The sequence below is a fragment of the Parasteatoda tepidariorum genome, chromosome 1 (genome assembly GCF_982258835.1).
Source record: "Parasteatoda tepidariorum strain Cologne lab strain chromosome 1, Ptep-v5.0, whole genome shotgun sequence".
NCBI classification, from domain to species: domain Eukaryota; kingdom Metazoa; phylum Arthropoda; class Arachnida; order Araneae; family Theridiidae; genus Parasteatoda; species Parasteatoda tepidariorum.
The window spans coordinates 136,118,070-136,144,771 of record NC_141755.1 but is presented as its reverse complement, the minus strand read 5'-3'; the positions used below and the strand labels follow the sequence as shown (position 1 = coordinate 136,144,771).

The 26,702-nt window shown below is 28.5% G+C and overlaps 1 long non-coding RNA gene across 5 annotated transcripts in view; it reads right to left on the bottom strand.

Moving 5' to 3' along the window:
• Positions 1-18,469, bottom strand: part of LOC147817050 (uncharacterized) — a 42,848-nt gene extending 24,379 nt beyond the window's left edge. For 2 of the 5 annotated variants that reach the window (XR_015430069.1, XR_015430067.1), the window contains exons 1-2: positions 7,956-12,926; positions 5,687-5,788 (exon numbers count right to left, since the gene is read on the bottom strand). This is a non-coding gene — a long non-coding RNA (uncharacterized LOC147817050). Of the gene's footprint in view, positions 1-5,686; positions 5,789-7,955; positions 12,927-13,082; positions 13,143-17,949 lie in introns of those variants that run through there. The other 3 variants (XR_015430065.1, XR_015430066.1, XR_015430068.1) reach the window with 3 other exon arrangements.
• Positions 18,470-26,702: the final 8,233 nt, after the last annotated feature.

The following is a 26,702-nucleotide window of genomic DNA, read 5'->3' as shown; positions in this document are numbered from 1 at the left end:
GCACAAACTGTACCAAATAGCAAATACAGAGTAACCCAAAAAAAACCATGGATAAGTATTGTTTAATATATTTTCCTTAAGCAAAAGCAAATAATTCCAGCTGATTATGCACTAATAAATTTTTATATTTATTTACATTTCAACATAGAACCATTTTATACTATATTTTATCCAAACAGTGCTCTTAATAAAATTCATTGATATAATTTTCTTTAAACCAATATCTAAAGTCAAATGTTTAAATAATGTTGTTTGTTTTGAATTAGAATTATTATTGTAGGAGATATTAAGTATTCAAAAAGGCAAAACTGTCAAATTTCTTGTTGCATATTTCATAGAAAAAAAACTAGATAAAATTCTTTAAATTTCATTATTTTTTTCTTATTAGAAATTAGAATATCTAAAGAATTTGCTAACTACATGGTTTCTTAGCTTAGATTAGTTAATTGTTTTTACAACAGGGCAATTCCAGGGTGCTGGACGTAAAAAATTAACATAAATTTTTCAGAACTATCTAATAAATCATAGGTTTATAATCATCAAATTTTAATATTAAATATTTAGTACATCATAACCTATCAAAAAACAATTTGTTTCATAGAAATTAATAGCAATAAGTTCAAATTAAATGGATTAAATTGTTGGTGTTAGATGTAAATTGCACAAAAGCAAAAAATTATTAATCATTTACAAATTGTCTAAGCTCTGTGAATTTGTTTGTAATTTAAATATAAACTTGACCGAAATTTGAAGCTGACATTTGAATAAAAAGTTCTATGCAGTTCTTAACTAAAATATGATATATAATTAATTTGAACTTTTTTACTTCCATGTCAGATGCAATTTTTTAAATTGGACATAAATATAAGTTAATGGTAACCATTATAATGTCTGAAAGTTACTTTAATTTCAATCTTAATACTATAAACAATATTTTTCACTTGAATAGCTTCTTTAAATTTAAATTGTCTTCTATTTATAATGACTGAAAATTACTTTAATCTTAATACTATAAACATTATTTTACAATTTATTAGCTTCATTGAATTTAAATTGTCTTCTATTTATTGTTGGAATGTGTTTCATAACATCTTGTGAAAAAAATTTGTCGAAAAATCACTCCTTTTAATTTTAACTGTGCAACATATATTGACAACAATGTAAATAAAACTCATATCTAAGCAATATTACCTTAAATTTAGTAATTTTAAAAATCCTAGAATAAAAAAACAGTTGCTGAATATTTTTCTTTTTTTAAAAAAATATCAGAAAAAGATGCAAAAAGTTTCATTTTTTTATGCACAATAAAAAAAACTATTGAAAAAATTGTCACTGTATATTAAAAAGGAAAAAGAAAAACAATTTTTTACAACAATGACGATTTTTATGCATAATTATCTTGTCTACATAATTATAAAAGTCTATCTTGAGAATTGTTTTTGTATATCGTAATTTGAAATGATTCTCTACATTTGTTCAAGATAACATGTATTTTAACAATTCATTTCAATTACTATTGTTTCCATTTTTTTGATTTTTTTTTAAAAAAAGTTACACTTTGATTGAGATTCACTAATCATGGTAAAAAATTTCAAATGATGTAATCATTTAACAGCCTATAACTTATTGATAACTGATATTTATAAGTTAAAGTCATTATTTCTAAATCTTAAATTTTTTACCTTGAAAATGATACCTTCTTTACTTAATATTAAGTTTAAAATTTTGGTCAACTGGTTGCGCAACTTAAAACCTGTACCTGTACAGTGCAGAAGAACGAAAAAAAGTTTAATTTTTCTTCTTTCTAATAAACAAATATAAATAACTTAATTCCATATTCTAAGTTTTTAAATCATTAAACATATTTTTCATACATTCCTTGGTTTTTCAGAGTAAAAGAAGAAACAGTTTTGGAAATATTATCTCTGGAATATAAGCAACATTTACAAACTTTCAACATTGTGATTAACACACAATTCTAATTTTGAATCAAAAGTAAAATATTTAACAACAAAACAGTAAAATTTAATGTAAACATCTAGTTGGTTCATAAAAGAAATAAAATATGTTATAAAAAGTCAAAATGAAATCCAGAAAATTAGCATCAATGAAACAATTTTAGTGTCAGTGATTCAAGAAAATGAGTGACTAGTTGGCTGAGGAAAAATAATTCATTGGATAAGAGAACAAAAGCTTTCAGAAAAAGAATGCAAGAAAAAATCTATTATTAATTTATAAAAAATTATTTTTTGGAGAATTTTATACAGTAAAAAATACTAAAACATTTTTAATAATTTTGTTCAAAACAAAAAATACCCTCAAAGCAATGGAACAAACTTGAACAATAAATGAAATAAGCCCACAGACTAGAAGATAAAATAAATAAATAATTTTAAAAATAGAAGCAAATATCCTAACTAAAGAGCTAATATCTTCCACCTCCTCCACAATTTTTGTCTTTCCTAAACTGCATAGTCCCATAACCTCCAAAGAGGTCAAAGGTTTCTCCATTCATTTAGCAACCATGGGTGAGTTTAATATGGCATTCTAGTTTAGCAAGGTAATAATGGAGAGAATTTTAATGCAAGCAAAGTATTGCCAAGTTGATGATATTTCAACTGTTTCACGACAAATTTCTGTCTAAATAAAGTGGATATAACGGATGGTAAAATAATTTAAATTAAGAAAAAAATCCCAGCTTTTCCTTAAAATTCCCTGATTTTTTCAAGTTTTCGTCCAAATTTTCCACCCTGACTTTTCCAGGTTTTGTTCCAGTGTAAAAAAATTCCCTGATAATTCCAAGTGGGTGGCGACCCTGATAAAAACTATTTGGGGAAACAGGAGTTAGTTACACATTCTCTAGCTTCTAATTTTTTTTATTTCATTAAAAAATTATCAATAACTTTTGAATATTTTTTTTCCCTACAAGACAATCTCTGCACACCATTCATGATTTAAAAAAAAGTAATAAAAAAAAAATGTAATTTTTTTTACGAAAGAGCCCTTAAGTGTGGGTGAATGTACTCCAACGGTGGGGTACTTTTAGCAATTTTAGGTATATACATAGTTGCCAACTTAGATAGAAAAAAATCCAGTAGATTTTACAAAATATAAAATAAATTTTACGATAATTGTTGCATAATGTACTAAATATTTTACACATAGGGAAGTTTAGGGTTTGGTATAGTCATTAAAAAAGAAAAACTGCAATACTTTCCAGTCATGAGTGGCATTAAATATGCTTGAAATATTATGTATTTTGTTTACTCATAATTTTGAATAGTAGTAGGCATTTAAATTCATATAAAATAATTTAAAATTTTTTAATTAATTTAAAGAGGGAGTTGTGAATAAAAATAAACTGAACATTTTAGAACAAAAAAAGCAGATTTGTATAAATGAGGCTCGCTTCATTACATATTAGTAATATTTATATAAATATTCAAGCAAGCAACAATCCATGCAAAAATTCTATTTCAAGAGAGATTTTTTTAAGAAACTTTCTCAATTTCAGGGAATTTTGGAAAATGTACAAAAATCGGGAGAATTTTTATTAAACTAGTAGACCAGGAGAAACTAGCAAAATCCTGTAGTTTACTGGAAAATCTAGTAGAGTTGGCAGCTATGTATATATATGTAGCGGTAACAGGTCTACTTCATGGGATGCATTGAACACACAATATAGTTAGAACCCCAAATTTTGAGTGTGACTGCTTAAACAACATGCATTGTGACTCAGAGACAATTAAAAAAAAAAAAAGCAATTTAAAAAACGCAAACATACAGATAAGGTTTCAGATATTTTATGTTTTTCCATATTAATAGTAAATAGTTTTTTGTGGTGTTTCTTTCAGGAAAGTTCAAATTGAAAAAAAGGGTTATTTTTTTATTAAGAGCATTTTATATTTAGATATTCGATTAGATAAGAAAAATTAAAAATTCTTTTACCAAAAACAGAATTATAATTGCCAATACTGCAAGTTACATATCTAAATTTAACTGGTGCTTTGTGAAACTTAATTGTAGATATAAATAAGGGTAATCCTATATTCTTGGAAAAAGTAAAAATTCTATTATCAATTTCTTTTTTAGAATTATTAATTTTGAGAAAAGTATTATTGTTTTCACATTCTTTTCACATTAACTAATTTAAAAAAATTTCTGCAAATCAAGCAATAATTATTAGAGGCTTTATCAACAACACAAATAATAACCCTGGTTTTTCATACTATTGTTCAAAAAATTCAATTTGAAATTATACAATACATAAAATTTCCACTCATTAAATCCTTCTACAGGCCAATTAAATTTTTTTGAGCATTTTCGCAATAAAACAATCTAAATTCTTGCTGATTGAAGCAAGAATAAAATTTAAGTGATAATTTTATTTTTGTCTAAACTTAGTCCCAAGTCCCATGAGAAATCTTAAATCTTTATTATTAATAAAGTTAAGGTCACCCGTGACAATGTGCATAAAATAATTATTAACAACTCAAATAAATATCTTTTAAATTATTTAAATTTTTATAATAGAAATTATAATTACAAATTCTTTTCTTTAAAGTTTTACAATATCTAAAACAAACAGAAACTCTGATCTTCTCTTTAATTGGGAAATATTCAGAAAGTTTATTAACAGTCATAGAAGGTAGTAAACCCCTTTCAAAATCTTTACCAAGAAAATAAATAACACCAAATTCTTTTTTAATTTTTGAAACATTTAATAAATCAAAATTGTTGATAGCAAGCTTAAATTTAATAAGATCTAAAGCAATATATTTAAATTCAGGGGTAGAAAATTTAATTGTTCTTTAATCATTCTTTTTAACACTGAACTTTTAATACTAAAAATAAAACTCCTAATCTTTTGAATGTTAAATTCATTGACATACAATAAAAACAAAATTTTGAAAAGTACCAAATTAAATTTATTTTTAATTTTGCCTTTACGTTTACCCCATTTTATACTGATCATTTTATATTGTGATTCTATTAGACTTTAATCATGTTTCATAATGAAAATAGTAACAATTTCCTTAGGGTATTCATCTCAAATGAGTCAGGACTTAAATGAGTAGTAAAAACTTGATTTCTAATTAACTAACTTATTAACTTTGATGTGATCCTGTTGCAGAATTTTCCGAACTATCAAAGACAAAACTCTCTTGCACTAATATCTTTTTGCAAGATATTTTAATAATAACAAACATATATGTTAGTAAATTAAAATAACAAAAGCACTGGGTTTACAAAAATCTCTCTATATATTTTTAAATTGAACATTTTTATTCTAATATTATGAGTGATATTCTCGCATTTTGTTGGGGGGGGGGGATAAAGAAACAGCTTAAAAGATAATTTGATTCTAGAAATGATGTTTTTTCTTTCATTTCTTGAAAGAGCACCATAATTTTTAAAAAACATGATAAAAACATTTTCCATTTTTTATAAAATGTGACTGTGAGAGTGGGATTTTGTTACAAATTCAGATATTCGGAACACCATGAAATGGGGGGGGGGGGTAAATTCCATTTCAAAAATTTGATTTTACAGCTACTTAAATCCATGACTTTTCATGATTTTTTTTTTAAAAAAAAATAGTTGATCATAAAAATGTACTGAAATAGACAGAAGAAACTTTCATTGAAATCAAGAGAAACTGATATAAACATATTTAAAAACTCACAACATTCTCCAGACTTTCGATCAACAATGGCAACATGTCTAGTTTCTTTAATAAGACGTTCTCTGGTATCTTCAGCATGGTCCACAATGTCATCAATTATTTCTAAAACATCATAATGTTTTATATTAAGACAAAATAATTTAAATTATTAAATTCTTTTCAAATTTTTGAAAAGTTAACTAAAATATTTTTCAAATTATACCCAAATTTAATTACATGCAAAAAAGATACACATGACTTAGTTTGTCTTTTGTAATCAAGAAAAACTTATACAATAACAGGGTGGCCACTCAAATCAGATTTCAAATATCCCTGATTTTTCCAGGTTTTCCAGATAAAAATCTTAAAATTTCCAGATTTTTGTTTCTTTTTTCTTATAAAATATAGGATGTGTACAAGAAAAGTGTCTATATTATAAAATATTTTATTCAAAATGCTATTTTTTTAACATATCATCTTGAAAAAAATAATTTATTTTGACAATTTGGCAAGATTTTTTATTTATTTTTTAATGTTTTGGTACAAAATTTTGAATCAAAAATCATATATTGACAAACATAAGAATAAAATTAAATATTAATATATAGTTGGCTCTTAAAAAAACCTTTTTTTAAAGTTAGAATATGTTATGAAATGTTAAAACGAAATAGAAAAAATTAGCATTAATGCAACAATTGTAATGATTTGTCAACAAACATTGCTGTTAGCGATTGTAAAAAAATGTGTGATTGGTTGGTTTGCTGAGAAAAAATAATTCACAGATTTCTTTGAATGGGAGTAGAAAAGCCTTCTGAAAAAGAGTGCGACATAAAATCGTTTATTATTAAATTATAGCCAACTAATTTTTGGAGAATTTTATAAAGTTAAAAATACAAAAACATTTTGTCAAAATAGGAAAAAAAATTACCACCAAAGGAACAAAATTGAGCCATAAATGGATTCAGTCCATGAAAGAATTTAAAAACAGAAGCTAATGTCCTAATCCCTTTTCCCACCAGAATCTTTCCTAAATTGCACAGTCCCATAGCGGTCAAAGGTTTCTGCATTCGTTTAGCAACCGAGGGAGAATTTTATGTGGCATTCTAGTTTAACAGAGCTGTAATGGAGCAAATTTTGATGCAAGCAAAGTATAGCTAAGTTGATGATATTTAAACTGTTTGGAGATACATTTCTGTTTAAAAAAATGGGTATAATGGAGGAAATAATTTAAATTAAGAAAATTAGTAAATAATTTAAAATAGTGAAACTAAAAAAATTATCAAAGAAAAAAATTCCAGCTTTTCTTTAAAATTCCCTGATTTTTTCCAGGCATTAATCCAAATTTCCCTGATATTTCCAGGTTTTTTCCAGTATAAAAAAAATTCCCTGATTATTTATACAGCTACAGATAAAATCTGTAGACAGAATAATGTACGAAAAAATCAAAAATCAATATATGTTACAAAAGCAAAACACAGATTAAAGTAAACTTTTGCATAAAAGAAATCAAGAAAAAACTTGAAAAGGCATTAAACACAAAAATAATTCTGTAAATAACTCAAAAAAGTGTATTAAAATAACTCGACAACAAATTAATTAACAGATATTACAGTTTTGAAATAATATTAAAATACAAAAAGATATTATCTTAAGGCATGAAATATAAAAACAAAAATAATAAAATATGGATTAAGTAATAGAAAATCAGAATTTCGTAAATCACATCAAAAAATTTACTTGGAAACTAAAATTAAATGAACACAAAAACTAATATTAATGTTTTATACTTAACATGTACTAATACTAAACTGAAACTCATAGAAAAATTAGTGTAAATAAATTTTTAAAAATCATTAAAAAAAATTACTAAACAAAAAATGTAAATTAAGAAAAAACTAGTACTATCGTAACCTAAAACTATTTTAAAAATTAAGGTAAGAAAAAACTTTTAAAAATCTTAAAATATAAAAAGGTGAAATAGTTATAATGTGGCAAAAGAACGTGTCATTCTGTAAATGAAAAAGAAGTTTTCCAGAAAGAACAAATGTCCCTATTTGTAAAACAAATTTTACATTACTGTGAAAAATAAGAACGTATGTAAAATTTAAGAAGCTTTTGAGTGATCACAAAAAATAAGGGGCCTCCAATAAAAAAAAGTAAGAGTTGAGACCAATATTAGAAATAGCATCAAAAGAGTATTCCAAATACAAAAAAAAGAGCTTTTACACATATTAAATTTAATTATAAAACAAATACAAAGCAAAAGACTTATTAAAAATTATTTATTTACCTCAACAGATCTTCTTAAACTTAGAGCTCTTCTCCAAGGATGCAAATTTCTGTAAAAAGAATTTTTATAAATGAAAAAATTATATTACTCTTACCTACAATATAATATCATAATACAAAATGGGATAAATATATAAGGTAAGGTAAATATGTAAAATAAAATTAGTTGAAAATAGTTTTTTCTTCAGGGATGTAAAGAATATTCAGCCTTTTTGTGGAACATTCGGTTGGTCGAACATTCGGCCAAATATTAAGCCGAATAAAATTTGGTAAATTATAAAAATTTGTAACAAAGTTCGACAAAGTTTTCTTGGGGGAAATTTTAAAAGATTTAATAAAAAAAGAATCAGAAATAATATTTTTTGCTATGCATAATTAGAAATAGTTTTTATACATATTTATTAAGTTCTAATACTTGTTAATTTATGTTCTGAAAGACACATGAAACTTTAGTTTTTTCTTTTTAAATAGCTGTTAGTTAGTCAGTGTTTTCTATCTTTATTTCTAATTATTTTAAACATTCCTATCAAAAGTTCTTTTTTGCGCTACATCAAAAAAGTCGCGTGTAAATTTCGCAAAAAAAAGTAAAAAGAAACATTAACATATTATTCATAAATCAAAAAATTTTGTAAAAGCATAACATGCAAAAATGAAGATATATGAGTTTTACATTCATCAAAAAATATAGATCAAATTCTATAATTTGCGAACAAAAATTTATGCATAAAAAATTAAAGAGTAAAAAGGAGAAAAGCATTAATATAAATTTATGCTTAAATTATATAACAAAAAAATTGATTGATAATAACTTATACTTAACTAAAAGTAATTAAGGATAAAAAGAACGTAGTTAACAATTTAAACTCTAATATAAGAATATATATTATTTATAAAGCTAAAGATTAAAAAAACTCCGTAGACAGAATAATGCACCAAAAAAATAAGAAAAAATCAGTACCAATGTTGCAAAAGCAAAACACACACTAAAGCTTTACTGCATTAATAAAACTAAGAAAAAACTTGGAAAGGCATTAAACATAAAAAGAATTCTGTAAATAACCCAAAAAAGTGTATTAAAATAACTCAACAATAAATTAATTAACAACCATTACAGTTTTGAAATAATATTAAAATACCTAAAGATATTATCTAAAAGGCATGAAATATAAAAACAAAAAAACAACTACACTCTGCAGATTAGTTTCTAAGTCGTTACTACGGCCCCGGCAATACAAGCACATAGATCAAGTAATTCTTTTACCGCTAGCGATACAGAATTACTCATTGAAGACATACCCCATCATCAACCAGTTCATCATTCGAACTGGTTGGGGCATAATAACTAGAAAAATCTTAGAAGAAAAAAAAGCAAAACAAAGAAAAATGTTAGAAAAAATAAGCATTATTACCTCGACAGCAAGTAAGCTTCCAGTGTCCGGAAGGCGGACAGGTCCTAGATTAAGAAATTCATTGCAACTACACTCTGCAGATGAATTTCTAAATCGTTAATACGGCCCCGGCAATACAAGCACATAGATCAAGTAATTCTTTTACCGCTAGAGATACAGAATTACTCAATCATATTCCGGACTTCATGGAAGACATACCCCATCATCAACCAGTTCATTACTCGAACTGGTTGGGGCATAATAACTAGAAAAATCATAGAAAAAAAAAGCAAAACAAAGAAAAATGTTAGAAAAAAATAAGCATTATTACCTCGACAGCAAGTAAGCTTCCAGTGTCCGGAAGGCGGACAGGTCCTAGATTAAGAAATTCATTGCAACTACACTCTGCAGATGAATTTCTAAATCGTTAATACGGCCCCGGCAATACAAGCACATAGATCAAGTAATTCTTTTACCGCTAGCGATACAGAATTACTCAATCATATTCCGGACTTCATGGAAGACATACCCCATCATCAACCAGTTCATCACTCGAACTGGTTGGGGCATAATAACTAGAAAAATCATAGAAAAAAAAGCAAAACGAAGAAAAATGTTAGAAAAAAGTAAGCATTATTACCTCGACAGCAAGTAAGCTTCCAGTGTCCGGAAGGCGGACAGGTCCTAGATTAAGAAATTCATTGCAACTACACTCTGCAGATGAATTTCCAAATCGTTAATACGGCCCCGGCAATACAAGCACATAGATCAAGTAATTCTTTTACCGCTAGCGATACAGAATTACTCAATCATATTCCGGACTTCATGGAAGACATACCCCATCATCAACCAGTTCATCACTCGAACTGGTTGGGGCATAATAACTAGAAAAATCATAGAAAAGAAAGAAAGCAAAACAAAGAAAAATGTTAGAAAAAAATAAGCATTATTACCTCGACAGCAAGTAAGCTTCCAGTGTCCGGAAGGCGGACAGGTCCTAGATTAAGAAATTCATTGCAACTACACTCTGCAGATGAATTTCTAAATCGTTAATACGGCCCCGGCAATACAAGCACATAGATCAAGTAATTCTTTTACCGCTAGCGATACAGAATTACTCAATCATATTCCGGACTTCATGGAAGACATACCCCATCATCAACCAGTTCATCACTCGAACTGGTTGGGGCATAATAACTAGAAAAATCATAGAAAAAAAAGCAAAACAAAGAAAAATGTTAGAAAAAAGTAAGCATTATTACCTCGACAGCAAGTAAGCTTCCAGTGTCCGGAAGGCGGACAGGTCCTAGATTAAGAAATTCATTGCAACTACACTCTGCAGATGAATTTCCAAATCGTTAATACGGCCCCGGCAATACAAGCACATAGATCAAGTAATTCTTTTACCGCTAGCGATACAGAATTACTCAATCATATTCCGGACTTCATGGAAGACATACCCCATCATCAACCAGTTCATCACTCGAACTGGTTGGGGCATAATAACTAGAAAAATCATAGAAAAGAAAGAAAGCAAAACAAAGAAAAATGTTAGAAAAAAATAAGCATTATTACCTCGACAGCAAGTAAGCTTCCAGTGTCCGGAAGGCGGACAGGTCCTAGATTAAGAAATTCATTGCAACTACACTCTGCAGATGAATTTCTAAATCGTTAATACGGCCCCGGCAATACAAGCACATAGATCAAGTAATTCTTTTACCGCTAGCGATACAGAATTACTCAATCATATTCCGGACTTCATGGAAGACATACCCCATCATCAACCAGTTCATCACTCGAACTGGTTGGGGCATAATAACTAGAAAAATCATAGAAAAGAAAGAAAGCAAAACAAAGAAAAATGTTAGAAAAAAATAAGCATTATTACCTCGACAGCAAGTAAGCTTCCAGTGTCCGGAAGGCGGACAGGTCCTAGATTAAGAAATTCATTGCAACTACACTCTGCAGATTAGTTTCTAAGTCGTTACTACGGCCCCGGCAATACAAGCACATAGATCAAGTAATTCTTTTACCGCTAGCGATACAGAATTACTCAATCATATTCCGGACTTCATTGAAGACATACCCCATCATCAACCAGTTCATTACTCGAACTGGTTGGGACATAATAACTAGAAAAATCATAGAAAAAAAAAGCAAAACAAAGAAAAATGTTAGAAAAAAATAAGCATTATTACCTCGACAGCAAGTAAGCTTCCAGTGTCCGGAAGGCGGACAGGTCCTAGATTAAGAAATTCATTGCAACTACACTCTGCAGATGAATTTCTAAATCGTTAATACGGCCCCGGCAATACAAGCACATAGATCAAGTAATTCTTTTACCGCTAGCGATACAGAATTACTCAATCATATTCCGGACTTCATGGAAGACATACCCCATCATCAACCAGTTCATCACTCGAACTGGTTGGGGCATAATAACCAGAAAAATCATAGAAAAAAAAAGCAAAACAAAGAAAAATGTTAGAAAAAAGTAAGCATTATTACCTCGACAGCAAGTAAGCTTCCAGTGTCCGGAAGGCGGACAGGTCCTAGATTAAGAAATTCATTGCAACTACACTCTGCAGATGAATTTCCAAATCGTTAATACGGCCCCGGCAATACAAGCACATAGATCAAGTAATTCTTTTACCGCTAGAGATACAGAATTACTCAATCATATTCCGGACTTCATGGAAGACATACCCCATCATCAACCAGTTCATCACTCGAACTGGTTGGGGCATAATAACTAGAAAAATCATAGAAAAGAAAGAAAGCAAAACAAAGAAAAATGTTAGAAAGAAATAAGCATTATTACCTCGACAGCAAGTAAGCTTCCAGTGTCCGGAAGGCGGACAGGTCCTAGATTAAGAAATTCATTGCAACTACACTCTGCAGATGAATTTCTAAATCGTTACTACGGCCCCGGCAATACAAGCACATAGATCAAGTAATTCTTTTACCGCTAGCGATACAGAATTACTCAATCATATTCCGGACTTTCTGGAAGACATACCCCATCATCAACCAGTTCATCACTCGAACTGGTTGGGGCATAATGACTCAAAAGAAAATGAAAAGATATCGAACTGGCAGGAACATAATCGTTTATAAAAATATTAGTAGAAAAAAAGAAAAACAAAGGAGAATAGTTATTAAAAAAATATTTACTATCACGATAGCAGCCGTGCCGATAACGACACATAATTTCTGAATCATAATCAGGACATAATATAATTTATATCGAGAGTATTATTAATTAATTTGGATTGACCTTCTGATCAAGAGAAATAATGATAAAGTTATTGTATGTAAATTCGTTTCCATATTCAAAATTTAAATACTTAAAAAAATATGAATTAAAGCAATATAAGACTTACTAATATTCTATAAGCTGCGTGCAAAATAATTTGATAGTTAATAAACCTTTCGATACTATATCCACCTTCCCTATTTCGTTTTGTTTATATTGTGCTTATATACAATTATATTTATAAATGAAGTAAAATAAATATTAGTAAAATAAAGTAAAATAAATACTAAAAATTAATAATATATATATAATAATATATATATATAATAATATATAATAATATATATATATATATATATATATATATATATATATATATATATATATATATATATATATATATATATATATATATATATATATATATATATATATATATATAAATGAGAGAAAGAGAATTGAAATCGAGCAATAAAATCGGTACTTATCATTTTTTTCCTCAAAATTCTTCGAGCTTATACTACGATTTCCTTAGTTTCATGACCTTAAAAGAGAAATTGGATAATATTAATGTCAATATTTCACACATCAAAATAGCAAGCATATAATCTATAGCAAGTATATAATCGGCACGAAGGGACTGTATATATGCTGTTTAATCGAGCGGTTGTAAAAAAATCAAAAACGTTCAATGTTACTTACTAAATTAGAAATACAGTATTTATTTCTTTTGTTTTTTTATTTCTGTGTAGAATATGAAAAAAGTAATTAAATTGATTTGAACTATTCTTATTATAGCGTTACAGTTCTTCGGATAAGCTTCATGGCTCAAATAGTAAAAAATAAAAATAAAAAAATAATAAAGAAAAAACGTTAAAAAAAATTCATCAATATCAAGAAAGAATTTTTCTAAGAAGGGATTAACTGAGCTGGAGATTTGGAATTAAATGTAATTCTTATCAGGGGTCTGTCCAGACATATTGTGAAAGGTCCGTGCTCGTAAAATTGTGACAAAATTACTCGTAATTTGTGAATATAAAATAAACGTTAAGTCACACATTCTTTCAACCTGGGTTCGCTTTTGTGAATTTGTGCAAATAGGATCCGTTATTGCAAAACTTTTTCAAGGTGTTTTTAAATTATAAAGACACACAAGATTATGCTCAACACTGTAAATATATAACTAAAAAAATTAAATTTTATAAAATAAACAGCAATTACAGCTACTGATTTAGCGATGCAACATATAAAACAATAATGAAGATAAACAAATTTGTGAAGGGTCCGATTAAAAGAAATTATTTTGTGAAGGGTCCGTAATTTCTTCTAAACAGACCCCTGCTTATGAATCACAAAAATATTGTTTGCTGAAACCGGGGTTTGCTCTTTAAAAGCGAACTAAGTTCCAATTGGGTCTGCCAACCAAGTATTTTTGCTTTCTTCGTTAAATCCGGCTCCTCATTAAATCTGGGTTCATTATGAACGATTTCGACTCTACTAGAGGGAAGCGGTTAAATACTGTGCATTCGTACTATGACTGACAAAGAGTAAGGAGAGAAAAAAATTACATTTTATGAAATAATAAATCCATTGTGTAAAGTATAAAAAATTTACCACAGATAGACTTTTTTAAACAATCAATAAATACAGTAAAATTTAGATTTAATCTCTACCTTTGCGAGTTTAAATACTTCGGATTTTCTAATGAAAAGAGGCATTTAAAGACAAGTTAAAAAGTGAATCAGTTTGTACAAAAGCCAACTTCTTTCATTAAGTTCAGTAAAGAAAAATATTTTTGATTTATTAAAATCTAATAAATGACGAGAGGTGTGAAAAATAAATATTGACAAGTTAATATGATTTTAAATATACGAGTATATCTGGTAGCCCTTTCATTTTTCTCAACTTTATACGTTTTTGTATAAAAGTTGACTAACATGCTAATCAGTTTCCTTTTAAGCAGTCTAATTAGCTGGCTTCGTAAACTTTTTTTGAAAAAAAACATAAAACAGTTAATATAAGCCCAATAAATTCTAAATTGGCAAGCTAAAGTGACCAAAAAATATTATATTGAAATTAATTATTAAAAGCAGAGAGTTGAATCACTAGCGAAAAAGACTGGATAAAAAATAACAAAACCAGTTTGATAGCCTGATAATAACTTTCCAATGATCGCAGTTGAACTCCTTTTTTCTCCGGCAACTAAACAGGTTTTGATTCTTTGTCTCTCTTTCTCTAGATTTCTTAAATTTCAATAACTTTTTCTTAAAACTTTTTATTCATTTTTTTCAATGTTTCACTATTAATTTTCAAACCTTAATGCTCATACTGTTTTCACTTAAGTTTTGAGGGTTCTGAGAAACTGCGATCAATATTATATATCCTGTATATTTGATTTCTTTTTGCGGCAGTTGGGTGACGACCTGATATTTTGAAACTTTTATTTCATCATAATTGCGAACATTACTCATTCTTTGTATTTTAATTTTTATTTAAAATTACTTTAGTACTTTTTTGTTCACAAAAATTTAATCGGGACATAAACAGACCAGTGAAAATGTAAAGAGATTATTACTCACTATATAGCGCCTGATTTTCGTAATTTCTATCCTTGTATCAAATTGTACAAAATTTGGAGGCATAAAAATGCTGATAGCGGTTGTTTTATTTTATAATCGTAGTTGAACAGCAGACTCAATTTTGTGTTTATGAAACTAACGTTCAACTCCATAGATTTGTAACTTTGAATCCAAACCAAAAGACAAGGAAACTCCTTGATTGAGAGAAATTTGCCTTTGTGGAGGACATTTAGATAGAACTAACACGCATTTGCGTTACATTAGGAGAAAAACCCCGAAAACCTTCCACAGTTAAACTGACGGCGAAGAATCTCTATCCCATGATTCGTATAACACTGAGGATATTTTACTCCAGCACTCTAGTCGTGGCGAAATTTATTTCGACCCGCCATTGCTGGGATTCGAACCCAGGTTACCTTACTGGGAGGCAAGTGCTTTATCCCCTGTACCCCAGAGATCAATAATCAGAAGTACAATAACATAGATATATATTCAGTTAACCTTAACAAAATTCATATTAACTCAATTTTAAGCAGTTTATACTACTTCATTTTATATTGGAATATAACATTCATAAAACTATGCATATATTTACCATTGAATAAAAACATAATATTTAGATAAACGATATAGAGATATCCTTACTTAATCCTAAATCTATATATAGATATAGGATTTAGATATATCTAAATTAAAAATTAAACTACACTGAAATTTTATACTTCTATGTAAAATGATGAAATAAGTGTGATTTTTAGAAATCAATGTTCTAGTTTTGGGGGAAAATTAACACTAGAATTCTTTATCATTTTGAATTTGAAGCAATAGAAATTTCTGTTTACAGCATTTATTTGGGTTCATGTTTTCTAGCTTTTTTGATAAGGAGTGAAGATAAAATTTTAGAACAGTCCATTTGACTGTGATTTATAAGATTTCTTAGCTTTTAAAAAAGATAAGTAAATGAGTTGGGGACAACAAAGTTTCATAGTTCTAGGTAGTTATGAGAAACAACTTATGTTTAGGAAATTAGTATGGAAATTATCAAAATCCATAATTCTTATTACTCAACGTCAGACCGTAATTTCAGTCATGTCATGACATCGTAATAATTACGGATAAATCTAAGTTGTTTGCTCTACCATATATATGAAATGTCAATGCTCTTTCAATTTTCGACATGGAAATATAGGCAGTTTTTTTTGTTTTATTTTATTATTTTTTTCAACTATAAACTAAAAAAATATTTAATAAAAATTAAAGAAAAATTTGGAGAAAAAAAATTAAAAACTGCACAAGCTATGAGCATTTTAAGTAGTTTTTCATGCTGCGCATGTGCAGAAAAATTACCTCAATTAAAAAATATTTTTGTCAAATAAATAAAAAAAGTATTATTCTAATATCATAAAAATTTTATTCAGTTTGAAGCAATTTTCTAAGTAGTTCGTGTACTTTTCAAAAGAAAGCTGAAAATTATCAGGAATTAACACAATCTGATCCACAAATCTCATTTTCTAGCATTGCAAATTACATAATACAAATCATGATACAAAACATACAAAATTAAATTTGTAGAAAACCCTCAATCGTTTTGAGTTTTTTTTTTTTTTAAATAAAAAAAAAGAAATACAAAAACTACTTGGTAAAGTGCCTAAAACTTTTAAAATTTTTACAATGTGAAAATTAAAACTTTTTTCATTAGTCAATTATAATTCACTACAAAATTATGAAAATTATGAAAAATTTAATTTTTTGTGCATGTGCAATATAACGAGATGCATTGAATACTCATATATTGCACAGTTTATTTTTTTTTTCAAATTTAAAAACAATAATTTTGTAATTAATTTTAAAATGCTTCGAAATCTAATTTAATCTCATTAAATTCGGGTTGAATGATCCTAAACGAATGGGACTTTGCATTTATATACAAAAATAAAAGAGGTGTAATGATTTGGTTTTTTTTCCTGGTATTTTTTTTTCGAAAATTTTCACACATATATATCCGATACATTACTTTGAATTACAGTTTGTGAGTATACAGAATAATACATTAAATACGGACAACTAAACTTTTAACCATAACTGTTCAACTTCAATATGTGTGTGTAGATATATATATATATATATTTCTTAAAAATTAAATATTTTTTAAATTGCATTATTAAATATTATCAAATACTCCAAGTCCTTAATGTAATGTTTGAAATTCGGATAAGAAAAATTAAATAATCTGTTAATTCACACAATCGTTTTATCACGAAAAATATGAATTAAATCAACTGAGAAAAAAAAATATCAATATTCAATACGTGCATTTTTGTTTAATTTTATCTGTAAGATTTATTTTCGTTATTTTCTTTTTGTTTATAGAGTATGTATACATGGTAAGAACTTTAAATAAATAGGAAATAGTAAGTTTTGAATTAATGTAACATTTAAAAGAAATTAGAATTTCCTCCAGTTAATTTTAAAAACGTTAATTTTGTTTATTCAACAAATTTCTGTCGTATAGCTTTCATATAAACAATAAATTCTGATCACGTTAAATTTAAATATTGAATCTAAAATACAATTTAAAAGTGTCTCGAACGTAAAGAGCTCCATTCTGAAAGAACTGTTTGGTAAAAGCGTCTTAAGATATACACCAACATTTCTCTTTCGATGTGGAAAGAAATCCATAAAATACAAAGATTTTAATATAAATATTAGTAAAGGGAAATTATTTATCAAATAAAATGTATCATGAATATAAATTGAATGAATATTTATTACCTCTATCAGGAGAATTGCCAATCACCGTCTTAAATGCAGCACGATCACCTTTCTATAAATTGTTCCATCACATGATGATTTCATTTCATTTTCGCCTCTTAGTTGATAACCAATGAAATAGAAGGACGATTAAAAGAAAATTTGCATCTGCCAAATTTCTGCAGAGCGAAGTGAAAACTCTTCTACTGTTTTAAGGGTTGCTTTAAGTTAATTTCTTACAGATTAAGGAAGGGAAATCGCCATGTGAAAGGCGGGAAAGGGAATCGAAATTTTCAACAAGACATTTTTAAATGAATTATTTAAATCCTCGTTCTTTTTAAAATGAATCATATTTATTTATTGTTACACATGCATAAGCAGGTTTGTGTGCTTATTACGAAATACAACTTTTGTTATACGTAGAAAAGTAGAATTTTGCAAAATTCTAATTTGCCTCATTTCCTTCCATTCATTCTCCAAACTGGCGTAACGTTTAGAAGCGGGTAAGGAAGTGGAAATACTGTGATAATTGAAATAAAAAGTGTTTGTTTGTGCAGTATGGTGAGATGGAGGGGGGACAAAGGAGAGTCTCTTTTTATTCCGTCAGCAAGGATATGAATTTTTCGAAGCTTGATGACAATCAGGAAACTGCATTCTGCATGATAAACATGAAATTGTCAATCAATAAAATAGATGGAACGATATTTCGTCTAACGAATGAACGGGGGGGGGGGGGAACTTTATAGCTATTAATAGGTTCTAATAACTTTTCTTGTTATGCTATCTATAATGAGGTGAAAAATTTAAATACCTCCATGAAGTTCGGTTCTTCATTACTGAAAAAGTGAAGCAGCGGGGGACCCCCAAAGAAGGTTTTGCCCCGGGCCATAATTAGGCAAAGTCGGGTCCTGTTTATGAATCCCGGGACAAATTTTATTGAGGGCTAAAAACAGAGTCACAAAGTTTTAGAAACCCTTTTTTAAAACTGTAGTTTATAAAGCTTATTAAAAAATTCTCGGCAATTTTTTTTTCATAAAAATTATTTCAAAACACTATATTTTTGCAAGGAAGTTGAAAATAGCTTTCAGGAGTACCAGGACCTTGGGATAGTTATCCTTGTCTAAGCTTTCACTGTGAAAATTCTCGGATCAAACTAAGGTAAAAAGCAAGGGTGCCGGTATATTTTAAAAACGAATCTACAGTGAGGAAGAAACATGAAAACCTGTTTGATTGCACTTTAAAGTTCGTGGGTGTTTTTAATAATTACCTTTAAACTACACTCTACAATTGGAAGAAGGTATGGTCAAAACTTTCAGAATCTGGTAAAATTTACTATGTTCCTGGCTCTATGTTAACACCAAAGAGCTCAATAGTTTTTACCGAAGCGCTAAGATGATTTTGACAATTTTTATATGAAATACATTGACAATTGATTGATTGACAATTTTTATATAAAATATGGTTTTACAATATATGCTAAAATATTACCAAAATACCGTTTTTTCCCTTACTAGAAATGACATTACTAAATTACTTAATGTACATTACAAAACTTAATTTTACCAAAAAAAAAAATTTATTCTCGTGTTTTTTTCCGGTAATCGAAACAAGTTGTGATTCATTCAGTCCCACCTTCACGATCGCTTTCCTTTTCCTGAAATATTATTTTGCTGATCCTAATCTGTAATCTTTTATAATTTTTTTAATAAGGAATCTAAGAACATATAAGTATGAATCTTGAGAAAGAGTGATAATTCAATTAGTAGTAAACAATGATTAATGAAGCACTTTTTTCGATAATGATAGTAATAAGAAATCTAATTCACACTCTATTGACCATAATGAAAACGCATTACAAATATTTGAAGAATCATATAACTTTGGTATAAATAAAAGAAACAGCCGGCCGAAGACTCCCCGTGTAGTAAATGGTGGCTGGTTCACAGTAAATCTGTAGGGTCACAAAGTCCTCCATTCTTCCATAACAAACCGATACCTCTGGGTGTACTGAATTGGAGATGGATCGTTCTCTGGTTCAGGTCAAAATTACTATCTTTGAATAAATTAATGCCCTATAAACGGGTATGACGCGTGGGTGTAGCAGAAGTCTAATTCTTGGCCGTAGATGGCTCCACTGGATGGCACCTTAATGGCCGACGGCAACATTAATTAAAGAAGGGAAAACATATTTTTATGAGGTAGTAGCGACCGGGACAAAATTGCCAAAATCTTTCTTGAAAAATAGTATTTAATCAAAAACTATTTAGGCGTAATAACAAAGTTTTTTTTTAAAAAAAAACCTTTCGAAGAATGATTAATTATAAAATATTAAATAAACTTACTTATAGAAGGGAGAAGTAATGAAGACGCATGAAAATATTTTTTCCTTTAAGCTAATTCAGAAGCTATAATTCTGAAAATTTATCAGATTTCACTCTAATTAGAAGAATAAGGAGTCATACTAGTTATTTATTCATATTTCATTCAAACTGTTACCTCCTAGTGACCAATTTAATTATACATTGATAATGAGTAAAAACAGAGATAACTAAACTAAGGGACAGCTTATTCTGATTGAATGCGAAAATATAAATAAATACAAGGAAGAAAATACTGTTTTCTTGAGAGTAAAGTTATTTTGATGACTTCATCGCTTCAATCATGTTGTTGGACACATAATTGTGGATCATTAATCTACATGACCCCCTCCTCTGGCTCACAATAGGCTGTTGAGCCACGCGCTACTTTTAAGGAAAAATATAATACACATTTTTAATAGCTTAAGCATTTAACAAAAAAAAAACACACACACATATATTGAGCATTTTATTTTATTTTATAACCGTCGTTGAACAGCCGGCCCAATTTTATGGGTTTACGACTACTGATGTTCAACTCCGCAGCCTTGTAATTTTGAACCCAATCCAAAAGACAAGGGAACTCCTGGATCGAGTATTGAGAGAAATTAGCCTTCGTGGAGTACTTTTTGACTTCAGCTGACCCGCATTTGCGGTCAGCTGAAGTCAGACGGAGAGGAAGACCACGAAAACCTCTCACGGTTAACCTGATTGCAAGAGGACTCTAACTTATGTTCTGTCTACTACCTACGTCAGTACTGTGGTCGGTGTAAGCCGGATGCGGAATTTGTATCGACTGGGATTCGAACCCGGTTCACTAATTAGAAGTCGAACACTCTATTACCTGAGCTATTGCGGCTCATATTGAACATTTGTTATAATATTGATGCCTAGATGTTTGAAAAATTTATCTTGGATGAAAAAAAAATAATTCTGTAAAATTAAGTAAGAATTTAGAAGATGTCACTTTGTCCAATTATAGATATAATCTAATTTGCCAAGAAAACACTGTAAAAAATTTCGAATTAAATTACGATTAAAAGTACTGACCGTTTGAGTGCATTATCTGTAAAATCATGCTCACTGTAAAATCTATTTCTGCGGTAAAATTTTATACCGTAATTTTTAAAGAAAATTTTGTTCCATGATTTATTATTCATAAGATTTTTTCCCTCACCTGAATATTAATTTGCAATCCGTTATGCAAATACTTTTGTTTATTTCCGATTTAGAAAAATTCTGCAAATATATATTAAGAAGACGGTAATTTCCAAACAGCCTTTTTTAGAAGCTGTTTATAAATATTGAGTTAAATTATTATTTTAAAATCAAGTATAAAATTGATTGATTATTATTTTTAATTTTCAAAATAAAACAAAACACATTTGTTATCTTGAAATACACCTTCCGAAAACAATTATTATTATTATTGTTTTTATTATTATTATTAACATTTCTGAAGCCCTATTTGCATACTTACCAGTCCTTTCTAAATCTTATTTTTAAATAATTTTTATTTTACGTTCAGAACTTTAACAAACTATTAGAATCATTAAAATTGATTTTGAATGGGCGGGTTGATAGCGAAAAAATCTATAACTTGGAAGTGTTGGTTTCGCCAAACTAATAAAAAAAAAGATTCTATCATAAATATGGAAACCGAAAAAAAAAATCGCATCTGTTGATTTTAAACAAGAGAAAATAAAAAAGAAAAACTCCCTCCTCACACATTTTCACAAATTAAAAAGTTGGCATGAGGCCAAAGAAGTAATAAACCATGAATTTGAAAACAATAACTTGATATTTAAACTCAAATTTTAATTCAATCTTTTTTAGACGTTTTCAATTTTATTATTTCTTTCTTTTATTCATAACGTGTTACAAAATCAATATAATTTCTGTTCAAAGCTTAAAGAATATATATACTAATTTTAAAGAAAGATAAAACTTTCTTGGTATAGGGGGATTTAAAAAGAGTCTAGAAAAAAAAGGCTTAAAAGATCATTCACTGCTTTGAAATGAAATATAACTTTAAATCAGTATGGGTTAAAAATGTTCCAAAACCGCTATGTTTGGAGAGAAGGGAAGAGGTAATATCACATACAACACCACACATTTTGGTTAAATTAAAAATATTTAAAATTATTTAATATTTTTAAAATTATTTAATAAATTTATTCTGATTTTATTATTTAATATATTTATACTTTTTTTTTATCTCTATTATCAAAATAAGGGCTCATCTACATTCAGATCACAAATGTAATTTAAAAATATACTTTAAAATTAAAAAATAAATTTTGATGTCCACTGTTATTTTCTGTTATGTCGACTGTTATAGAGAATGAAGTAAGTCAGGTAACGGCATCAAATCGACATATTGAGTCTTGGGATTATTTTCTTTAATAATTGCAATTTAATTATTTTTAACCAGATTATTAATAAAAAGAAAATATACATATTTTTTTGTAAAAAAACGTGTAAAATCTTTAATATCCAATTGCAATGATTGTAACATTTGTCTGTTTTCCTTTAAATTCAATTTATTTTATTCGTTTTTTGTTTATGCGTGAACTAAATACAAATTCAGAACTAGTCTGTGAATCTTACATAACATCCAATTTTAAAACTATTATTATTAAAACTATACAAAATTTAATTACTCCCTTCAAATAGTCTTTCTTTACTTACTAAATCGGTTTTCCGTCAATCGATCATCGAGTTTAACGAGGGCCTATACCACACAACCTCGGTCCCTACGCAGACTGATCCAAGTGGTCACCCACTCTCACACTGACGGCAGCCAGTGATACTTTACTTCGGTAATCTGCAGGGAACCGTGTACTAACAATCAGTCCACAGCGGAACACTTAAAACGTAGGCCAAAAAGAATATTCCTAACCATTCTCATATCATATTTGCGTTACTATCGATTTAAGCGACACCTGTGCTAATGATCAAGGGTGACACGGACAAAATAAAAATTTTTTAACGATGTTTAATAACTATTTTTCATCATATGCATATATTTTTTGAAATTTTGACACCTATGCAATGATTTAAAATTAATCCGAAAGTTCTCCTGTGAGCTCAAAAAATATAAAAAATCATTAAAGTGTCCGCCAAATGACCCCCTCAAATGCAGTATTCAATATTAATTAGAAAGCAAAGGAGAACAATGTCTATAACTGAAATGCACAATAGTGTATAAAAAAAGTAGGCCAAAAAGAATATTCTTATCCCTTCGCATATCATATTTGCGTCACTATCGATTTTAGCGACACCTGTGCTAATGACCTAGGGTGACATGGTCAAAAAAATATTTTTTTAACGATGTTTAATAAATATTTTTCATCATATGTATATATTTTTAGAAATTTTGACACCTATGCAATGATTTAAAATTAATCCGAAAGTTCTCCTGTGAGCTCAAAAAATATAAAAAATCATTAAAGTGTCCGCCAAATGACCCCCTCAAATGCAATATTCAATATTAGTTAGAAAGCAAAGGAGAACAATGTCTATAACTGAAATGCACAATAGTGTATAAAAAAAGTAGGCCAAAAAGAATATTCTTATCCCTTCGCATATCATATTTGCGTCACTATCGATTTTAGCGACACCTGTGCTAATGATCTAGGGTGACATCGTCAAAAAAATATTTTTTTAGCGATGTTTAATAAATATTTTTCATCATATGTATATATTTTTAGAAATTTTGACACCTATGCAATGATTTCAAATTAATCCGAAAGTTCTCCTGTGAGCTCAAAAAATATAAAAAATCATTAAAGTGTCCGCCAAATGACCCCCTTAAATGCAGTATTCAATATTAATTAGAAATCAAAGGAGAACAATGTCTATAACTGAAATGCACAATAGTGTATAAAAAAAAGTAGGCCAAAAAGAATACTCCTAACCCTTCGCATGTCATATTTGCGTCACTATCGATTTTAGCGACACCTGTGCTAATGATCTAGGGTGACATGGTCAAAAAATTATTTTTTAACTATGTATAATAAATATTTTTCATCATAAGTATATATTTTTAGAAATTTTGACACCCATGCAATGATTTAAAATTAATCCGAAAGTTTTCCTGTGAGCTCAAAAAATATAAAAAATCATTAAAGTGTCCGCCAAATGACCCCCTCAACTGCAGTATTTAATATTAATTAGAAAGCAAAGGAGAACAATGTCTATAACTGAAATGCACAATAGTGTATAAAAAAAAGTAGGCCAAAAAGAATATTCTTATCCCTTCTCATATCATATTTGCGTCACTATCGATTTTAGCGACACCTGTGCTAATGATCTAGGGCATGCCCTCCTTTTATGAGGATTTTGAAAATAATTCTTTCTAGTGGTAGCGAACCAAAGTAGAAATTTTTAAAGCTAATGGATCTCTCATAAAACTTTTATCAGAACTTAAGTATCTAGCCATATGGCCTGCACTTTTATAAGTAATAGTGGACAAGTTACGCTAAAATTAATTTTTTTTAAATATTAAGGCATTAATTTTGCTACCGTCTGAAAAGAAGATTTCTGAAACTACGGAAATTCCGTAGCAGTTGGAGGGTATGATCTAGGGTGACACGAGCAAAATAAAAAATGTCAAAACATGTTTAATAAATATTTTTCTTCATTCGCATATATTTTTAGAAATTTTGACACCTATGCAATGATTTAAAATTAAAAGGCTCACTTCTTAAATATTTTTAGCCGTTTTGATACATATTAAGTGTCAAAAGTATTAGTTCAAATAAAAATTTCAACACTAAACAATATTTATTGCGGATGATTCGGTTAGTTTAGTTATGCAAAACTGGCTATGAGCATAGCACATGATAAAAGGATATTTTAAAAATTTAAAAGAATTTGTGACACTATCTAGCCATAGTTTAAATAGTAAATAAATTTAGAAAATTTTCCCTTTTAATGTAAATATGCCTGGATGAGCAAATTTAGAGCAATTCATGCTAAAGGAATTTAGTTATGCATTCATATTTTATGTACGTTATTTCTGGCTAATTACTAACATACGACTACCAAAACAGGGTAGTCATCCCCTCTGCAGAGGACCAAAGTTGCGATGGCATGTCTTCGGATCATCCTCAGGTATGTTACCCACACCGTTGCCAACAGCCCATTGTGCAGCTCTAGTGTGACGTAATAGTGCTAAGCAAGTAAAAAGTTTCAGAATCAAACAGAAAAACTTCCTCTGAATAAACATAGTTTTTTGTTATTAGATTTTGAATCTTAATCCTTAAATTATAGTGATAACCGCCATCTTTAAAATATGTATGGCCTCACTAGTTAAATCAGAAAAGTGACCAAAATTGTCTACACTTTAATGTTAATTTCCAATTTTTGCTTCATCAGTTTACTCTGCACATAGTTAAGCAAATCAAACGCTCCTTATTATGAAACACATTTAGTCAAAAATAATTAAATGTAAAAAAAAAAAAAAATCAGTACCATTTAATTTAATGATAGACTAAAAATTCTAAATGTCACATAGAATGAAAGCGCGATTAGAAAATAAGAATGAAAATGCAGTTTTTAAGTAAAGAAGTTTTTTAAAAAAATTAAATTTTTAACTTTTAATCTGATTCTTAAGAATTCATCATTTTTAATCTCATTTCTTTATCATTTATATAAATACAACTTTAAATATGTCATTTAAAGTTGTATTTATATAAATGATAAAAAAAATGAGTATGATTTTAAATTTTGCTACCATTCTTAAATTTATTATTTAAAAATAATAATTGTAAAAACTTTTTTCAGCTTCAAATTATAGATCGATAAGCAACTTTCATAATTGCGAGGAAAAACAATTTCCCTTAAATTACAAATATGCAAAAAGAGAAATTAATATTAAGGGATCTTAATGTTCAACCGCGCACCAGATTGAACTAGTGGGATTATAATTTACAATTTACGGTAACCTAATATTTTTTTAGAGTCACGAAAAACGAATCGTTCGAAAAACTATGATGGCTTAGTAATGAGAAATGCGTTCTTAGGCCCGAGTTTGTGACTTCAAAGTATTTTCCGTACTTAATAGCTTTATTTTGTATCCATCATTGAACAGTCGACCCGATTTTGAGTTTACGACTAACAATATTCAATTCTGTAGCCTGAAAATTTTTGACCCAATCCAGAAGACTGTGCGATCAAGTATTAGGAGAAATTCAACCCTTGTGGAAGACTTTTTTTGATGAAACTAACTCCCATTTACTTTACATGATGATGAAAAGCACGAAAATTTCCCATGGTTAGTCTGACGGCAAGAAGACTTCAATCAATGACCTGCCTACCACAGAGGATATTTTACATCCGCTCTGTGGTCAGTGCAAGCTGGGAAAGGAGCGCTCTATTCCCTGAGCCACCACGGTTCGCACTTATTTGTTA